The following is a 9,358-nucleotide window of genomic DNA, read 5'->3' on the forward strand; positions in this document are numbered from 1 at the left end:
TCTAATTCTCAACAGCTTGAAATATGAAGAAGTTGGAAATCAAATGTCTCTGTATGATAAGGTGGATGTCTTTGTTTGCTGTCTGCTAGCTTTGAGGATTATCATTTCACTTGGGCCGTCTGATTTAATTCTCAAAGTCGTTTATCAGTGGGGAGAAGTTATTATTGTCAACTCTGTTACATAGATTAGGTAAATCAAGATTTGCTGTAATACATATGGTTTGAAGCCAGAGATTCTGAGGCTGGAATACTAATTCATCTTATTGAGAAAAAAAAGGTGCAGTTTTCACTGATCATAATAAATGTGCAAATTTAAAGTCTACAGATAAGATTAACATGAGTAAGCTTTCTGGTGCTTTAAGTGCACTTTCCAGGAATAACATTGCAAATAATGAAATACAAATAAAACAACACAATTAATATACTGTTTGGGAAGCCCACTAGAGATGATCACCCGGACATAGATTATAGTCAATAGAAAGTTTTATTCCAGCTGTCTGGGACTACACTCAGAAATTCAGGACCCAAGTGGAACACCTGGTATTTAGGATAAGGATTTATGAGGGCACAGATACACACCCTGGTATCTTAGCAGCTGCAAGAGGTGGGAGGAGCATTTCACACAAACTGTTTAACAGGAGTTAAAATAAGCAGTTATTTGTGGGGGAGAAGTCTGCACAAACAGGAGGTGTAGCTGGTTTAAGATAAGCTGGCTGTGGCATCTTGACTTCAGGTTCCTAAAATGGAGCTGAGTAATTTTTTACAAGGCTTTCCATCAAGAAGATTGACTTTGAGTGAAACCTAATACATCCTCAGCACGAATATGAGAGGAGCCTGTGCACCATCTTGCCCTGCCACTATACAATTTAAATAATATTGCCAGTGTTAAGAATGACTGGAACACTAGATAACAATGGTTTAGAATGGATGAAGAAAACATAAAACTCAATACTTTTTCCTTAAAGAACAGCTAAGAGGAAATTATGTATTTGTGGCTTTTCATGAGTTGTGGAAGGTCTTATCTCTTTTTCCTCTCTATTGTGGAATTACAGATATGCTAAAGCAAAACTTATGTTCATCTTCTGTGTACAATAGTCACAAGTTATATTAAACAATAACTAAAATGTTCCTGAGAATAGCCCACTATTATAATACCAAGTATTTAGAATTAATATACAAGATGTAATCCAACCATCATGTATTTACATCTATTCATTGAAAAGCAGATATTTCTCTGCAATCAAGAAGTCAGAGAAGCTGTGATTTTTCTCTACAGAACACATAAAAATCAAGTCAGTCAGCCTTGTAACATGGAGTTAGGAAAGGCTATCATGTTCCCATACCCCTTTGAGGAATTCTGGACAGGTGATTTCTAGGGGAAAATTATTTTTTAAGGGTGTAACTCCTGGAGAATTGACCATGCTCAGTGGATGTCCCAAAAGAAACTAGATGGATACCACAAATTTGAATATATATATATATATATATATATATATATATATATATATACTCAAATTTTATATAGCATATCTGAATATATATATGTGTGTGTGTATACATATATATATATAACAATCTGTTACTATTTTCTCAAGTACAATGCAAATTATTTTGATCATAAATGGTAGAAATATATTTTTAAAATATCTACCGAATTCATCCTTTTAATTGAATGTTAGAATAAAGATTATCAAACAAAATCAAACCCTTAACATTAGTCTCTAATAAAGAACAGTAAAGTCAGATGTTGACTTCCTGACATAATTCCCTGTGTTACACCATGATGCACAAGGTTCTCAAGTATAGAATTAGACCAGGAAAGGAAAGAGAAGAGTTCATTCATGGATCTCATTGATTCTCACAGTGAAACTTTCAACTGCATCAATTTTTCCTTAATACCTTTATTTACCTAAGTCTATGGTAAAACTACATATACATAGCCATTCTTTCATTTTAGAGCAAGCATTGTGCGTGTCATATTATATATATATATATATATATATATATATATATATATATTTCTGTTATATCATAATATGTAACTATTTTCTTCACACTACCATAATATAGAGATAATGTTTTATTTCTGAGTTAAAACTGCCTCAACTTTAATAAAGAAGGAAATAATCTATTATGTTAAATATAGTGGAACCTGCATTGCTGAACTCTTAGATATTGTATACAGACTGCAGCCACATGGTGTTGAAATGCTATCTCCTACTGAAAGTAACCAGGAAAGCAATGTACATAATTCGATTTTATAATTTCAATGATGACATGAAGTATTTTCTTGCTATTGTTAATGTTTGCATTAATATAAAAATTAAATTATCCTTAAGTTTTATGATGCCCTTTATAAACCTAAATGTGGCTGTAGGAGATAAAATTATTAAATATTTTTAAGTTCCCTTTTCCACACCCAGGTAGTCCTATTTAGAATTTTTTGGCAAGCCTCAAAAAAAAAGAAAAAAAGAAAGAAAGAAAAGGCAGAGAAAACTATTGCTAAAGGTATTTGACCGGTAGGGAGTCTCTGTCATCTTTCAAACAAAATATATCTAAGAATTTATGCAAATGTTATAATTGAAATAAATGAACTTTTACCTTTTAAAAAGGCAAAATACTGAAACAAGAACTATGTACATAAAAAGCACACATTCAGCGGATGGTGATGGTGCCTGCCTTTAATCCCAGCATGTGGGTGGGAGGCAGAAGCAGGAGGATCATTTTGAGGTCAAGGTCAGTCTGGTCTACAGTGCAATTTCCAGATCAGGCTCCAAAACTACACACAGAATCCCTGTCTCAACCAACCCTAGTGAGGGAGGGAGAGGGAGGGACAGAGAGAGAGAGAGAGAGAGAGAGAGAGAGAGAGAGAGAGAGAGAGAGAGAGAGAGAGAAGAAAAAAGAGAAGAAAAAAGAAAACACATTCTCCCACTAACTTTAGTCACATCTTTATTCTCTAAAGTATTTTATTTTATCTTATTGCTGAAAACAGATCTCAACTAAATTGAAATACAAAATATCATAAACAAGAAGCCTTAGATGTACATCAGCCTTCAAGTAAGGAGCTGAAATTTAGAAATGTGTTTTGTGACACAATAAATATGATCAGAGCTTACAGACCCAACCCAAGCATGTCTGTTTCTACCTTTCACTTATTTCCTTTGACTTGACTATATAGGATATGACATCAGCCCAAGCCTAAAACAGTCTTTGCTTTCATACCCAGGTGCTAAAAAAAAGGATTAATTGTATATGAAGGTATTAGAAGATATTCTGGCAATTTGTAATTATCTGTCATTATAGAAATAAATACGTGAAAACATTTCAGAAAACTCTAACTGTTGACAGGATCTCGGGAAGACAATTTTATTTCTTAGGACAGTGAACAGTGCTTCTATGGAGAGAGAAAAAATGTAGGCAGTAGAAGAAAATAATACTGCAATAATAGCACTAACATCTTTTTTGCACCTCAATACTCTAATTATTGTCTGCTTTCAAAGCAGATGAGACTCCTTTTTAGAGGTTTCACTTAAGCAACAAGTAGAAAGTATTCCTGAGATGTTTATGAAACCATTATTTTCCTTCCCAATAATATGCCATTGTGGACTGGCCATTCGTGCAGAACCACACAAAAGGCAATTAATTTATCCAGCCACACTGCACGGAGGTAATTTGTCTGACATGTAGCATTTGATTTTCAATAGTTTCTTATCTGCCAGGGGACTGTACCAAATTCATCCCTTAGAAATGAGCTAGTGTGATATGCTGCTGTGATCCCCAAGATGAAAAGAAGCCATTCGTTCAGGACTTTGGTGGGTTAGTAAGTAAAGAGCAGGTATCTAAACTACATTGTTTAGAAAACATGCTGAAATTTGAGATTCTACAAAAGGTATAATTCATAAGAGGAATTTTTTAAGCTTGGCACAGTACATGAAAACTGATAAATAGATACATAGAAACGCTAGTTCCCTGAGCAGATATGCCATTGTCATACAAATTCTCTGTGCCTGCCAAGCTCAAGCAGTCCGCAGTTTACATGTGAGGTGTAGTTGCAATGAAAGCACATTGAAAAATTACATCTGTGTATGCAAGGCTGGCATGTTAGTGGAAGAGTGTGCATTGCCATAGTCTCATGTAGATGTCAAATGACAACATGAAGTGTTGCTCCTCACTTTCAAATTTGGTTGAGATATATAAGGGTAGCTGGCCAGGTTCCCTCAGTACACATACCCACCACCATCTCACTGTGGGAGAACTGGGATTACAGAATCCTGCCACTGCATTCTGTTTCGTGTTTGTTCTGTTAATCTGAACTCCGGGCCTAACACTTGCCTAGCAAGTGCTTTACATACTGATTCAGGTTCAATTCAAATAGGAACTACTTTATAATGTGTCCCTAAATTTTAATGTAAAAAATAGTAAAGTACCTCATTCTTAGCTGGTGTTCAGTAAATTAAGCTCTAACATGTATGTGATTATTATTTTAATTACACACAATAATAGAAAGATTATCTGCAAGTCATACCACAAGCATACAATAATTTGTTAGGCCCTTTTAAATTGACAATAAATTCACTTTTGTCAGTGAATGCATTGAGGAAAAGGTAGTGTGTCCCTATCAATATATGTATTCATTTATTAGCTTTATTTCTTATACTATATCTGATTGACTCAATAAAGTCTTTAGATTTGAAATTCTACTTTTTTCTCTGGATTATACTTGTTTGTTTTTTTTTTCTTTGGAATCTATCTGTGTGAAGTCTATAATATATAAAACCAGGACTTACTCATCTAGAAGAAATTTGACCAGTGTTTGTGAATAATTTTTTAACTTTGAATTTTCTGGGACATATTTGATGATAACCTTCTCAGTTTTTACACAGACATCTGTGTAGAGACTAGAGTAAGGTAGTAAAAACTCTATCAATCTCTTTTCTAGTGGTTGTTACACCAAGATTATATGTTTCTAGAGGCATGAGTTCTTTCATAATATTGGCTTTACAAGAAAAATTCAAATTTCATTTTTGATCTTGAGTGATACAAAATATGTTATCTAATCATTTTCTGGTAAATTACACTAAAAATACTGGTCATTAAGCTTGTTAAACACACAAAAGAAACAGAATTTAAGAAATTACAAAATTTTAGTGCTCAACTGATTTCAACTTTTATGGCTAAATATCATTTGGAGAAATTTTTTAAAATATCATCACTATGTGTGTTTTTGCATATTCATGTGCATAAAGTGTATATGTGTAATTTTGTATAATACTAGTCATTTAGTACATATTCATACAAACAGAAAAATGAACTGTAAAAATTATCTTCAGTATTCATATATATACATATATATATATATATATATATATATATATATATATATTAGAATACTTGAGAGTAAAATTTCAATAGTGAGTAGAAATATAAGCAAAATGAAAACAGTTTGGAAAAAAATTTATGACAATCTTGAAGTATTTCATCTGAAAACACATTCTTCTTAGTAAAAAAATGATTAGGTATGACACATATTGAATATTGGACACTCCATTTCTCTGCTTCTCCTGGCACATTTAAGAACACGTAATAAACATAAATATTCACACACTTCTCAATAACCCTTGCCAAAGAGAAGGGCATAAGCTTCTGTGCATCATCTTCACACAATGTTTTAAAAAGACTTTATGGTTAAAGGGTATTTGCTATCCATGATTTTAGCCACAGTGAATCTAATTTTTTTTTTACTTATTTTTTCTGTTCCTAAAAAAATCATATTAAACATTCACACATTATTTAAAACTTGGTTACTCACTGGAGTGACAGAGTAAGACCAATTTCTCAAGATCAAAACTTTTATGAATTCCTCTAAGAAGAAGTCTGGCAAGAAACTTAGCTGGAATACAAGTTCCAACCTCAGAACACAGGAAGCTCTCAGGCTCCAGGGTAGTCGGTGGTGGCTTCCCGCTCAGCTACCCAGGGGGAACGGAATGGGAGAAGAAGAAAGCTCAGATGCTATTTGAGTAGCTCACTGGTACTTCTAGGTGCACTGAATTTACATGGTGACTTGATCCCATGCTTTCTCCAGAAGTGACAGAAATTGACTTTTCAGAAGTTGAGTCAGCAGTAAGCAGTAACCTTCTATTGTAGTCACCAGGGTGTTAATTCTCAGCCTGTTTGCTACAAAGTCAGCTATACATTAAGTCCAGACCCAATTTAAAATACATGCATAATTCTAAGACATGAGTAATTGTGTAACAATTATTTGAAAACTGGTGTCATTAATTCAGCTACTGCTAGGAAACATTCTTTCACATAAAAAAAAAAAAAACTCAGCTTTAAATAATACAGATTTTTGTACCTAATGAAGCATCTGGGGGTTTGGCCATTTCCTTCGAAAGATTAAGCAATACTACAAAGCAAATTTATTTTGTAAAAAACGCAATAAATTACAGCTTTCTTAACAGTATGTATTTATCTAATGAAAGATGGTTGGAAAGGTAATTATAACATGTAAATTAGTTTCTATTGGGGTGCATATAAAATTATAATTCAACAGGCATTATCTCAAGTTGCAACCTGTGCATATAGATTATTCCAGGAATGTTACTTGCTGGGAATCTCAGTCCATCTTATGCTACTGTAAACAATTGCCAAAGACTAGAAAATTCATAATGAAAATAAACTCATTTGAACAGTTAATGAGTCTGTGAAATCTACAATTTTTAGGTTGCATTTAGTGAGGACATCTCACTGTATCATTATTTGACAGAAGAATCATGCATTCCTCATGAGGGAGACAGAAACAGACAGACAGAGACACACAGAGAGAGAGTTAAACCTTGGCTTTAACAACAAAGCTATGCCTTAATAATTAAGTCACTCTCATATTGTGTTATCTTTTCCTGAGTGTAGAGCCCTGCTGACCTAAAAAGACCTAGCCACTTCTAAAAGTCATTCATCCCAGTTACCATCTTAGAGACAGTTAAAATTCAATTTGAGTTTTAGAGGAAACTTTACAGGCATAGTACTGAAAATATGTGCTGTAAATTTGTCTCCTATTCATTATTCTTTTGTGTGCTTTTATTTAAAGTCTTTTATAGCCTTCTTTTAAGAAATAATTCTTTTTTTTTACAGCTCTGTTTTCTTATTTAGTTTTGGCCACCCCACTCCTGACAGTTATTGCCTTGCTGTGGTATCCTTGTGTTCTTGTTCTTTCTCTCACTCTCTCTCTCTCTCCCTCCTCCCTCCCTCGTCCTCCTTTCCATCTCCTTGTCTCTCTCTTACCTTAATTTTCAGAAAAAGAACCTCACTACGTAGCACAAATTGTCCTAAAATTTCTGTCATAAGCTCCCAAGGACTGGGGATAAAATTGTGACCACCAACTACCTAGAATTTTCTATAATCATCTTTGTATAGAATACTTCCATTATACAAAATGTAATTAAATTTAGGAACTCTAACATTATAAAATGTTGAATGAAAGACATGTTTTATATAGTCTAAAATTAATCGATTATTTTAGCAGAGCACTGGTGGCACACGCCTTTAATCCCAGCACTTGTGAGGCAGAGGCAGGCAGATCTCTGTGAGTTCAAGGCCAGTTTGGTCTACAAGAGCTAGTTCTGGGACAGGCTCCAAAGGCTACAGAGAAACTGTGTCTTGGAATAAAAAATTAAACAGTTTTTCTGATCCGCTAACTTTTCCCATCGTGCTACTTGGCATTCCAATGTAAAGGTTATCCCTGTGGCTTCATGGGATTCTGATTTCTGTCACTCTGCCTTTGCTTTCCTTATTAGCACCTGGCATATTGAGTAAATCTATTTTTTTTTTGGTTTATTCAAAAAATTTTTTGAACAGCTAAGGATACAAAGGTATTAAAACATAATAAGAGATGAGGCATATGCACAAGTGTAGAAAGCAGTAAAGTTTTCTGCATCACAAGAGTGAAAGAAAAATGCTTTAGGAAAACAAGAGATTGCTGCCAGCGTGCAAAAGTGAATGGATGGCCAATCAGGAAAGGGGATTGAGATTAAATAGAAGACTTCAGTCTGGATTGTTGATGGTACTCAGTATGGACTATATTTGTTTCCCCTTTTCCTCTTTCCCCATCTTTGGGCTTAATTTACCAGTAGTGCCCAGGAATGTTCAATGTGCTTTTTCTATACTTGCTTGCATTTTTGCCTTAATGTCTTCTACAGAACTAGGTCCTTTTGGTGTTTTAGGTTTTTTTTTTTTCCTGTTTTTTGAAGGACTCTTGACCCTTTGATCTTGGTGTTGATGGTTTTAAGTCTTTTCCATTTTGGTTTGATTTTTGTGCATTTTTGGCCCTGGTGTGTTTCCGTCCTGCGTGCCTGTTCTGAGGAGCAGCAGGCAGAACCCTCTGTCTGACTTCTCTGCCACCGAAGAATGCGCCTTCACCTCATGGAAGTGGAAGACTCCATGGACATGGACATGAGCCCTCTAAGGCCTCAGAACTACCTTTTCGGCTGTGAACTAAAAGCCGACAAAGACTATCACTTTAAGGTGGATAATGATGAGAATGAGCACCAGTTATTACTAAGAACGGTTAGTTTAGGTGCTAGGGCAAAAGACGAATTACACATCGTAGAAGCAGAAGCAATGAACTATGAAGGAAGTCCAATTAAAGTAACACTGGCAACTTTGAAAATGTCTGTACAGCCAACAGTTTCTCTTGGGGGATTTGAAATAACACCTCCTGTGGTCTTAAGACTGAAGTGTGGTTCAGGGCCTGTGCACATTAGTGGACAGCATCTCGTAGCTGTAGAAGAAGATGCAGAGTCAGAAGATAAAGATGAGGAGGATGTAAAGCTGTTGAGTATGTCTGGAAAGCAATCTGCTCCTGGAGGTGGCAACAAGGTTCCACAGAAAAATGTAAAACTTGATGAGGATGATGATGAAGATGATGAGGGTGATGAAGATGATGACGACGATGATTTTGATGATGAGGAAGTTGAAGTAAAAGTTCCAGTGAAGAAATCTGTACAAGATACCCCAGCCAAAAATACACAAAAGTCAAACCAAAATGAAATAAATCTATTTTAAACAACTATCTAATGCTTATATTCCACACAACACCCTCTGAGGACATTACTAAGATTCACCGGATAGTTGGTTTCCTTGATTTTGCTGAGTGGGTATACATCCATCCATCTTAGCAGGATAGAAGATTGCCGAGAATGTTATTTCTGTAGTAATATGAGCTGTGGGGTTGCGTCCCCAGCACCCCGGCCGCCCGGCTAGCTCAGTCGGTAGAGCATGAGACTCTTAATCTCAGGGTCATGAGTTCGGGCCCCATGTTGGGCGCCAAAATGTAACGGCAGGCTGCCTGGCTAGCTTATGCC

The 9,358-nt window shown here is 35.2% G+C and overlaps 1 pseudogene; it reads left to right on the forward strand.

The window, feature by feature from the left end:
* The first annotated feature begins 8,430 nt into the window (after positions 1–8,430).
* Positions 8,431–9,059, forward strand: LOC142848999 (nucleophosmin pseudogene; annotated as a pseudogene).
* Positions 9,060–9,358: the final 299 nt, after the last annotated feature.

This window comes from Microtus pennsylvanicus, chromosome 4 (assembly GCF_037038515.1).
Source record: "Microtus pennsylvanicus isolate mMicPen1 chromosome 4, mMicPen1.hap1, whole genome shotgun sequence".
Taxonomy (NCBI): domain Eukaryota; kingdom Metazoa; phylum Chordata; class Mammalia; order Rodentia; family Cricetidae; genus Microtus; species Microtus pennsylvanicus.